Source organism: Corythoichthys intestinalis, chromosome 15 (assembly GCF_030265065.1).
Source record: "Corythoichthys intestinalis isolate RoL2023-P3 chromosome 15, ASM3026506v1, whole genome shotgun sequence".
NCBI classification, from domain to species: domain Eukaryota; kingdom Metazoa; phylum Chordata; class Actinopteri; order Syngnathiformes; family Syngnathidae; genus Corythoichthys; species Corythoichthys intestinalis.
This window is the reverse complement of record NC_080409.1, coordinates 43134494-43146058: the sequence shown is the minus strand read 5'-3', so window position 1 is coordinate 43146058 and position 11565 is coordinate 43134494. Positions and strand designations below refer to the sequence as shown.

The 11565-nt window shown below is 40.6% G+C and overlaps 1 long non-coding RNA gene across 1 annotated transcript; it reads left to right on the top strand.

The window, feature by feature from the left end:
- Positions 1-3001: 3001 nt before the first annotated feature.
- LOC130930943 (uncharacterized) lies at positions 3002-10562 on the top strand. Its single transcript, XR_009067136.1, has 3 exons — positions 3002-3079; positions 3201-3359; positions 9594-10562. It is a non-coding gene; the product is annotated as an uncharacterized LOC130930943 (long non-coding RNA).
- The last annotated feature ends 1003 nt before the right edge of the window (positions 10563-11565 follow it).

Genomic DNA, 11565 nt, shown 5'->3' with positions numbered 1-11565 from the left:
CCGATGGTTAGGGATCACTGGTTTAGACAATTCACAATCAAACAGAGTGGCTACAGAATATGCATGTAATTATGTCAAGGTAGATGTTGGAATGTTGTGTCACGACTCGCGACAATAAAGATGGCGGAGTAAAAAAGCAACTGACGTTCAATTCAAGGTATGTGACTCGCTACCTATTTCTGAGTTGCATGACTGTAAATGCAGTAAATGATTATTCAGCAATCATAAGCTCTTTCCCAATCTGTTTTCTATTTGTTTCTGTTTCCTGTTTGTTTCATTGTTTGAGGTTGGAAGCATTCTGATTACATGCAATTTAAGGTTATGTAACCCATGTCATCAGGAACTTTAATGTTAACTGAATGATGCTATGCTATGGTCAAAACAAATTGAGGTGGTTCAATTTGAAGGCGCCTGTCATTTTTATAAGGACCCCATGAAATCTCGCCTTTTTCACAAGGTGTTACCAAGAGGTGTGGCTTTCACAGTCGCTGATTTTGTTTTCAAGGTACCAGACAGATGAACTCAACAGTACATACCCATGATTATGTAGTGTCCAAATCCTTGCTCTCCTCACAGGACAACACTTTTTAGGTGTCCTAATTGCAGGGTAGTGAGTAATGAAGGTATTGAGGCGAGAAGAAAAGCAAGTGTTCGGGGCCTTCAGGCGTGTTTGACTGGTTCTTTCTATGAAGTGTGACCACCCAAAAGGATCACGCTTACTCATTTGTGTGATGCATTAAGCGCCTTTGTTTGTCGTGCAGCACTGTCTTCATTTTGTAGGCGCATGGGTGAAGTTTGTCTTGTGATTGCGATCAAGGATGTTGGTTCAGATGGAAGGCCAATACAGTTGAAAAGCCCTTGAGGAAAACACATATTTGTGATGTTCTAAGTTCTGTAAATAGCTAGAAAGTAAAGTATGTGAGCATTTGAAAACTACAGTGTTACGTAAGTTGGGTTAAACAGACCCAAATGTACATTTAAGTGAGTTTATCCCATTACATAGAGGCATTTGACCTTCTGCTGAATGAATCTAATAAAACTGAAATAATAAAGTTAAAATACGCTTTGTAAACGAGCACTGGAACAGGACAGGAATATCTGTGAGTAATTGACACGCACTATAAAACGTTGTATTTTAATCTGATGAAGGTACAGTAAAGCTTCTCTAACTGAAACTCTCCCCTTAGTTTAACATAGTTGCGGGCAACCAAAATGTAGCACCATCATAACTTGGGAAAAAAAAGAAACTTTTCTTTTGTTAAAAGACTTTTTAAAAAAATGTGTATTGTTGGCGAGATGCCCCCAGACCCCAACAGCAGTCCTGGTCAAGAAAATGTATAAAAGTTGCCTATTTGTCTTATAGTTCACGAACAGGAACCTCAATGTAAAGCTTACTTTTCAAGGCCCTTTGGTACATCAATGCATTAATATGCCTTTAAGGCAAATCAAGGTAATGTGAGAGGTCAGGAACTGAGCTTTCACCACACAATTATTTCAGCATTAGCAAATTCTCATGGTCTTTGTTAGTGTCTTATTTTGTATGTGACTAACACGTGAAATATTCATCAGAAGGTGTATTAAGCTCCCTTCACATACACCGAAACACCGTTCAGTGGCGCCACCAGGGGCTATAAATTGGCCACCCCGCTTGCCAGTATATCGTTAGATTGTTGTAGCAACAGTTATGCATTTCATCCCAAATGAATGCATTTAATTCGTTTTGTTAAATGAAGGACTGTGAAGTTTATCGCGTTAATGGGCGGTAATTAATTTTTAAAAATTATTCACGTGAAAATATGTATCGCAACTAACGCATTCGCGGTACGACTCATTCACGCATTGCCGCAAACAGCCTACAATAGCGCTGTTTTACTTATATACAGAGATAAGAGGCAGTGTCAAGTGAGTGGAGTAGATACAAGCATTCATTGGGGCCGTGCTTTCAATTGGCAAAAGCTTTGTCATCTCTCCCACAGCAACTATAAATATTGTGGGAAGCGACGTGGGGAAGAATGACAGGAGTTGATCATTTTCTTAATACCCTGTAGTCTACCCAACGCAGAGAAGATATAGCACTTGCAGCCACCACACACAGTCATGGTTGCACCACTTCCCATCAAGCATTTGGGCAGAACAGTTAAGTCATTACAGTATCATTTACTGAAAGCTCAACAAATAGACTAGATGGCAATATTTAGTCACAATATGCAAACTCACATTTATCCTTTAAGAATTACAAGTCTTTCTATCCGTGGATCCCTTTCACAGAAAGAATGTTAATAATGTTAATGCCATCCTGTGGATTTATTGTTATAATAAACAAATACAGTACTTATGTACAGTATGTTGAATGTATATATCCGTCTTGTCTTATCTTTCCATTCCAACATTAATTTATAGAAAAATATGACATATTTCAGAGATGGTTTGAATTGCGATTAATTGCGATTAATTACGATTAATTAATTTTTAAGCTGTAATTAACTCGATTAAAAATTTTAATCGTTTGACAGCCCTAGTTAAATGTACACCTTATGTCTAATATATACATAACACAATAAAACAGAATTGTTGTCGAACTCAAAATGTTGACTGGACAGTTATGGACTATGCACATTAAATCATTAGTAACATCAAATATTACACAATACACCAAGGTACATCAGTAGCAGTGTCCTTAAGTCTTTCTGATAGTTTTCCCCTGACCTTTTTACTGCAATGATAAAACGAAAACCTGAAATTATGGCTTTTAGTTTTGGCCACCCCAAGATTTTAAGTGGCCCCATCTGGCCACCCCTATGAAAAATTTCTGGAGGCGCCACTGACACCGTTAAAATCCCGGAATTTAAACGGGCAACCCTTGTACTGTATGTGAGTACAATTTCCCGGGTCGACTGACACGGAGATTATGCAGACATTTCATGGGTTGCGTCTTAGTATAATATCCGGGAAAGTCCCGGGACGAGGCATAAGTGAAAGCAAGCGTTAAATTCCCAGGTACCAACACGATGGCTGATGATGTAAATATCATGGCGGCCTGAACGTTACTTCCTCTTTCTTCGCAGCATGACGAAAAACGGTAAACAAACATCGCAATTATCAACATAGCAAGCTGGAAATAGCTAAATTAAACTGAAAACCATAGACATCATTACTATTGAATGTGTCACGTTGTCATTCTTTGCCCGACGCCTTATCAGATGGGGCCGAGCTTCATTTAGTAATCGCCGAAGACGACACACGCTCATGTCGGATTTAAGCTTGGATTTACTTATGATTGGATTTAACTACGAAAGCTGTACTGCATAGGCTACAAACAGGAAGGATTGTCTCAGGAGTGATTTGTTCGAGGATTCAAGGTAAGATATTTTTCGTACCATGCATGCGTGATAGAAGCCTTTATTCACAGGAATTCTCTTTGTTTACATATGGAGGCGGCTAATTTTTGTAACTGACTGGCCTCATAGTTTACTTTTAACCAAGAATTGAGACTGTTTTACGTCCATATCTATGAAGAATTAAGGGAGTTAAGCAGTTATTCACAAAAATTTTTTGCCACAAAAGCTCTGTTTACGCCAGGCGGCCACTAGCCTCATTCGCTAACATAGTAGCATTGTACTTCGTCAATATACATAACGCTAACTGCACGGTTTCTTTGCTTTTAACCAAGAAACGAGACTTTTTTACGTCCATATCTATGAAGAATTTGGGGATTTAAGCATTTATTCATGAGAATTTTCGCCAGAAAAGCTCCTTTTACGCCAGGCGGCCGCTAGCCTCATTCGCTAACATAGTAGCATTGTACTTCGTCAATATACATAACGCTAACTGCACGGTTTCTTTCCTTTTAACCAAGAATCGAGACTGTTTTACGTTATATCTATGAAGAATTTGGGGGTTTAAGCATTTATTCACAAGAATTTTCGCCAGAAAAGCTCCTGTTATGCCAGGCGGCCGCTAGCCTCATTTGCTAAAATTATATAGTGTATAATGATAATAAAGGGCTATTCTATTCTAAAATAAGTTGTGATTGTATATAGAATTTATTAATAATTTATTTACATATTATTTATAATTGATTCTGCATGTTTTCCTCAAGTATTAAGTTTCTGATGTTAAGTTGAGTGATTTATTAGCTGTTGAAAACTTGCAGTAAAAAAAAAAAAAAAATTGCTATTTTGGTCAAAAACCTATAGGATATGTTAAATATTGCTGTTGATCCTGAAAATATAGGTGATTATCTCTGCATTTGGTGATTTTTTTTGTGCATTTAGTGTAAAATCTGAGACTTTTATAGCCATTTTAAGTTGTGTTATACATATATAAAAAATAATACATCGGGATTTTATAAGAGAACGACTTTGCATTTTTTGATACGCTGCTCATGGAGACTCATATATGGCTAAGATATGTGTGTGTTTTGGTTTTAGGTCGGTAGCAGCTTTGGTTTTGTAAATATTTGAATTTGAAGTTTTTGAAAATAGGCCCCCTACGAATTGGCCCCGTTTCCCGTGCCATGTCAATAGGTTATGAAGTCTATGCTGAAAAGTTAACATAACGAAATTAAATTGCTTCTGGATCGTCGAGCCGAGAAAGAGAGACCATCGTCCATCTTTGGAAATGTGTGGTTTATTTTTGTTGCCGATGTTAAGCAAGGTTGTACCTCAAAGCACAAAACAACGGAGGGAAGCGTTCAAGGGTTTATTAAATAAAAACAAAAATACACGTGATCGCGGAAAAGGGGGAATAACACAATGGGGTCCGTGACAGTAGGTTGACGGGGATCAATAATACTAACCTAAGCGGAAGGCAGAGAGTCGATAAGACATCAAAACAAATACACTCCAATACCAGGACAACGTAGGGGATTTCAAAACCCGGGCAGCAGAGGTGTCGTATTGCGCCCAGCAAATTAATATCTCGGTACCTTTGTCTTGGATCGCCTGGGCTTCAATACAGTCTTGATAAGCTTGGATTGGCTGCAGTTATGACGTCGGGAATGCTCCCACAAATGGCTCTGTAAAAAAAGCATGATTTGACCAACATTGTGACTGCTGATGCCGACCAAAAATGAAGTCATGTCCGGGTTATAAAATCCCGCCAGCAGCCCTCCCTGCTCAGAGAGCACCAGTGGGCAACACGGGACAAGTCGGTGAAAGTGTCCAACCCTTGTCATTCCCGGGATATCTCTACATGTGTGAAAGCAATGACGCGAGTAAATCCCGCGTCATCTTATACGGGAATTTACCGGGGTATGTTTGTGAAAGGGGCTTTAGTGATAGTGGCTTTACGTTTTTTCACTGCAATCGAGTGATATCTCGGAAACTTGCTCGAGTCAAATTTTTGGTCACAACACAAAACCAATGAATTATTACTTGAAAAACTGTAAGTTCTGGCACTTGCAATTGGCTCCGTCCGTTAAAGCTAATACATATATTAGTGCTGTCAAATTTATCGCATTTACGGGCGGTAATTAATTTTTAAAATTAATCACGTTAAAATATTTGACGCAATTAACGCATGCATGGAATGACCCGTTCAGGCATTGCCTCAAACAGTTTACAATGACACCGTTTTAGCACATTGAGAGCGAAAAGCCAGAGAAATGCAAGTGGACACAGGCGTTCATTTGACCGCGCATTTTAATGGCTTAAGCTTTGGCAACTATTACACAACAAATTTAAATATTGTGGGGAAGAACATGGGGAAGAATGACAGGATACGATCTTTATCTAAACACGCTTAATTGAACACAACGGAGAACATCCTGTATACCATTTGCAGCCACGACTGACAGTCATGGTTGCCCAGCTTCCCATCATGCATTTGAGTGGAACAGTTAAGTCGCTGCAGTATCATTTAATGAAAGCACAACAAAAACAATATTCCTATCTCTCATAGAAGACGATCTTTTTCTTAACACACTTAATTGAACACAACGCAGAACATACTGTATACCAGGGGTGCCCAAGTCCGGTCCTCAAGAGCCCCTATCCAGCTTGTTTTCCATGTCTCCCTCCTTGAACACACCTGAATCGAATGATCAGCTCATCAGCAAGCTCTGCAGGAGCCTGATAATGATCCTGATTATTTGAGTCAGGTGTGGTGGAAGAGGGAGAAATGGAAAACAAGCTGGATAGGGGCTCTCGAGGACTGGACTTGGGCACCCCTGCGGTATACCATTTGCAGCCACCACTGACAGTCATGGTTGCCCAACTTCCCATCATGCATTTGGGCGGAACAGTTAAGTCGCTACAGTATCATTTAGTGAAAGCACAACAAAAATAATATTCCTATCTCTCAAAAAATAGTGTTCACAAAAAGAAACGCGCTCAATGCAAAGAGAACTGACATTCCCAATCAAAATAGCTATGCAAAATACACATAAAACTTATTCAGACTTTGCCTTGGCTAGATCTCTAATTAATTTAAAACTCACCATTGACACCTCGTGGTGTATTTCAATCACTACCTTACATAGTTAAAGACACTGTGGAAGAAAGGCAGGGAGCCCATGTTAGGTCCCGCTCGGTAGAGGTTAGATTTTGTGCCCGAACCCCAACCCGACCCGACCCGAATGTCGGGTCGGGTCGGGCCCACAATTTAAGCATTCACGTTCGGGTCAGGTCGGGTCGGGCCGCCATGCCGGACTAATAAATTATTTTTTTTTAAAAATGGAGAGCATGCTCTCTGTATTGCGCTTTTGCTTGTGCGTGTGCACGAACGCCGTGGCGCCGGCCGCTTTTTCTTCTTGTCCTCCCGCTGCACGGCCGAGGCGCCGCCCTCTCCTGTTCCCTCTCCTTGTCAGAGAGGCGCGTCCATGTGAGAACAATATCCCACACACTCAGAAATATGTTTAACAAACTTTCCCAGCGTTATTTCGTTGTGTGAATGCTTTGATAATTAAAAAAAAAATATGTAGATTATTTAAACATTAAAAAAACTTGCGTTTTTTTCTGCCAACTCGAAGAAATGAAAATAAATTGCTGCTGCTGCGTTTTTTTCCGCGTCACTCAAAAAAAAAAAAAAAAAAAAATAAATAAATAAATAAAATGGAGAGCAGGCTCTCTGTATTGCGCTTTTGCTTGTGCGTGTGCACGAACGCCGTCCTCCCGCTGTAGTTTGCGCACGGCCGAGGCGCCGCCCTCTCTTGTTCCCTCTCCTTGTCAGAGAGGCGCGTCCATGTGAGAACAATGTCCCACACACTCAGAAATATGTTTAACAAACTTTCCCAGCGTTATTTCGTTGTGTGAATGCTTTGATAATTCTAAAAAAAATATGTAGATTATTTAAACATTAAGAAAACTTGCGTTTTTTTCTGCCAACTCGAAGAAATGACAATAAATTGCTGCTGCTGCGTTTTTTCCGCGTCACTCAAAAAAAAAAAAAAAAAAAAAAAAAAATCGGGTTTTTCGGGCTCGGGCCTGCAAATCTAGTTAAGTGATCGAGCTCGGGCCGGGTCGGGCCTCAATACCAGCGGGCCGTGTCGGGTCGGGCTGGATTTTTTAGGCCCGAACTAGGCTCTACCGCTCGGCGACGTCAACAATGGCGAGCTATTAGTTTATTTTTTGTTTGAAATTTTTACAAATTTAATACAATTAAGATTTTAAGAGGGGTTTTTAATATAAAATTACTATAACTTTGACTCACATTTATCTTTTAAGAACTACAAGTCTTTCTATCCGTGCATCCCTTTAACAGAAAGAATGTTAATAATGTTAATGCCATCTTGTAGATTTATTGTCATAATAAACAAATACAGTACTTATGTACAGTATGTTGAATGTTTATGTTCGTCTTGTGTCTTATCTTCCCATTCCAACAATAATTTACAGAAAATATGGCATATTTTAGAGATGGTTTGAATTGCGATTAATTACGATTAATTTTTAAGCTGTGAGTAACTTGATTCAAAATTTTAATCGTTTGACAGCCCTAACATATATTTCTCTACTTTGTAATCGGGGTATGGGAAATGTGGCATATTTCCACGACTGCATTACATTCATCTGGTGTGAATGACGATCCCCCCTTACTACTTCCTATTATTTGTATGCTGTGCGTGGGTTTGATTGAAACCCGATCCAGCCGGGGGAAACTGGTGTTTAGGGTGAGGTGGACGGGCCTTGGTGCTGCCTGAGGGGTGTTTATTTGGGCGGCTTCACTGGTCTGCCCTGTAATCATGGTCCAACCCCACAGGATTGAGGGGATAAATGAATATGTTGGAGGGGAAGTCGCAGATTACTGTTTACCATTCACATGGGGACGAGAGGGAACAGCATGGGAGGCTTGTATATGTGTTTGTGTGTGGGGTGTGTGTGTGTCTAAAGGGGGGCATGTTGAAGCATTTGCAGATGTTTGTGTGATGACACATGGAACCAGGGCAGGCATTCTGACCACCGCAATCTGCTAATGAGCCGGACCCCTCCAATTGGCCAAGAGAACATTTTGCTTTAGGTTCAATTTTAACAACAGGCCAGACTTGATATGTGAGGGTTCCCCTAAAACTAGTTGACTATGTAAGATCTTCAAATTTCTGTGAAAATACTGTGATAACATATCTTGAAATTCAGGGTAAGTGTGGGAACACATAACACAACCAGGAAATTCCCTAGAGGAAAAACTGTTTGGAGTTTATTTACTCAATGCAGTTGAGGGTTGTGGGGTGTGGCTAGGCTATTGTTTGAAGTCGGTGTACAAAAAGGTATTTTATGAATGATAGTAAACACGTTTCAATTGAACTTTAGGGGAAACTAGAGTTTAAAACAAAAAAAAAAAACTTAAGTCATAAAGATAAACATGAACTCACACAACACTTGTGGAGTGATTATTTGTCAGAGTTTGGATTATTTGTCAGGGAAGCTCAGATTTGAACTCCAAGACAAGTGTTACCTCGATAGCTCAATTAAGAGAAATGAATCAGACCCAACCAAAGATTGCCTGCTTCGAAGACTTTATAAACATGATATATCAAGGGTAGAGACGCGGAGCCACGCACAAAGCATCCTCTCCGCATGTGGACAAAAGAGAAATGCAGGGCATGCCTCAATTTATGGGTTGACATCATAGAAACAAAACCAAAACTTACTATGGCATATCCTGGTAAAAACATCTCAAGTTACAGAAAAAAAATCTCTAGGAGGGGAAAAACACCTCAAGTTATGACCTTGAACACCGGCTCTGGCTAGAACAATGATGAGCTCAGTCTGATAAGCCACAGTCGCCTAATGTATTCATTCAGGGCATATAGACCCCAATCACGTGACGTCACAACTCCGCCCCCCTGACTGGTGCCGCCATATTGTCCGTCAGCTCATCGTGTTTACATATTACCGCTACGTACATTCCTCCTATTACTGCGTGTTTTTCTGCTTGTCTAATGAATCACCGCCTAGTAAACGAACCCAAAAACCTTCCTGACAATCGTTAACATTGATTTATCAAAATGGTGAAGGGATGTGTGGCGGTTGGTTGCAGTAACAGAGAAGATAAACGGTCATTTTAGAAGTTGCTGTGTGCTCATTGTTAAAAGGGCAAATCTCTAAAGCAGCACGGTTTGTTTATCTCGGTCCATGATGCGTTTGTGTCGACAGCCGTTAGACAGCGGCGAAAACATCAATATGATGCCACCACGATTGCAGACATCATCAGACGGAGACTACGAAGCTCGTCGCCACGGTCGCGCAGCAAGAAGGTGAGCGAAACAACAGGTTTTGTGCCGAAAAATAGCCCACCTGCGTGAAATGTCCCTCCTGACGGGAGCGCCCACACGGAAACGACTGTCTTGTACCGTGAATATGTATTATTTTACTCTGCTTGAACTAATAAATGTCATACCTGTGTGATTGTCATTGGGATATGGTCGTGAAAACCTGTAGACTAATACATTTCTGTTCAAATATGGTTATGTGGCCCAGTCCACGATTTGTTACTATAATACATTACTAATATTTTGTGTAATGTAATTATTTAAAACTGATCTTACAGTCGTAAATCCATTACTGTAACACAGACCTCCTCTAAACATTTGATGTTTTCACGCCAAAAAAGCGTTACAAATAACCGCCCCCGGCAGGGGGAACATTTCACGCGGGGCAGCTATTTTTCGGCACACACCGGCCTGTTGTCGATCAAATTTCATTTTACAATCGTGACAACGGTGACGCTCAGCTGACCAAATGTCGGTTTATATTCGGGCCCGTGCCGATTTTGGGTACCCGACTCCCCATCGTGACATAAACTGGAGTATGATTGGAAATTTTGTGGTCTCAGGACGAGCTCTGACACACTGGACGGGACCGGACGGGAGGAAACATCGGTTTGGGCATCAAATATGGATCCGGCGACTGGATCGACCGAAGCTTTTCCAAATAACGGCTTTTATGCAACTCATCCAATGAGTTTACAGCGTCTGAAAGCATCGGGGCTTCCATAATTTGCAAGTGAATCCACCTTTACAAACTACGATCATTGACAATATGACACACAATGACGGACAATATGGTGGCACAATACAGCGATCATGTGATTGTGTGACGTTGGTGATTGGGGTCTATTGGAAAACACAGGAACATAATGTTAGGTTTTGTGTTGGTTTTCTCCTTGTGTGACTTGTCTCTGTGATTGCCCATTGATTTCACCTGTTGTGCCTTCTCCTAGTGTCCTGCAATCTACATCCTAGTGTGTTACCCAGCTGTTCCTCGTTGTCTCGTTACCCTTTGTCTACGTGTGTATATAAGCTCCCAGTTTCTTTTCAGTCCTTGTTGCGTCATTGTCAATGTCAGTTTCTGTGTCACCGTTGAAGTCAAGTCCAGTCCCGTCCAAGCCCTCGTGTACCTGTCCCTCCGTTTAAGTAAGTTTTGTTGGAACATTGCCTTTTGATCCATAGTCCTTTTGTTTGTACTTTGTGATTTTTGTTAGTTATTATAAAAAGGTTTTTTGAGTTCACTGGCACCTGCCTCGCTGCCTTTTTCGTTTCCCTGCATTTGGGTCCACACCACCTGCCTTCCCGCGTTTCCCTGACAGAATGACGCAACAAGGACTGAAAAGAAACTGGGAGCTTATCTACACACGTAGACAAAGGGTAACGAGACAATGAGGAACAGCTGGGTAACACACTAGGATGCAGATTGCAGGACACTAGGAGAAGGCACAACAGGTGAAATCGATGGGCAATCACAGAGACAAGTCACACAAGGAGAAAACCAACACAAAACCAAACACAAAACAGTCCATATTTGGGCATATTGTGATACAGTCTACAACAGTCAAGGCTATGGGAAGGCACACTCAAACAGGTTAATATAACGATGATGCTCTATGCTACAATGTTCTCATGCAAGCATAACAAAAGCATACAAAATATGATGTATAATGGTTGTTTTTTTAAGCATGAATAAAATTCTCTCACATTATTGTATTGTCAAGACAGCATGGAGAGCTAGCATTCCATTGGAGAGCCCATCAATGTTGGTAGATGGTAGGTGTTGCTGTTTTTGATTAGCATCAGACTTCAAAGAGATCAGCAGTGAAAGCTGTGTGATCACTTTTACAACCTGTTTTTTT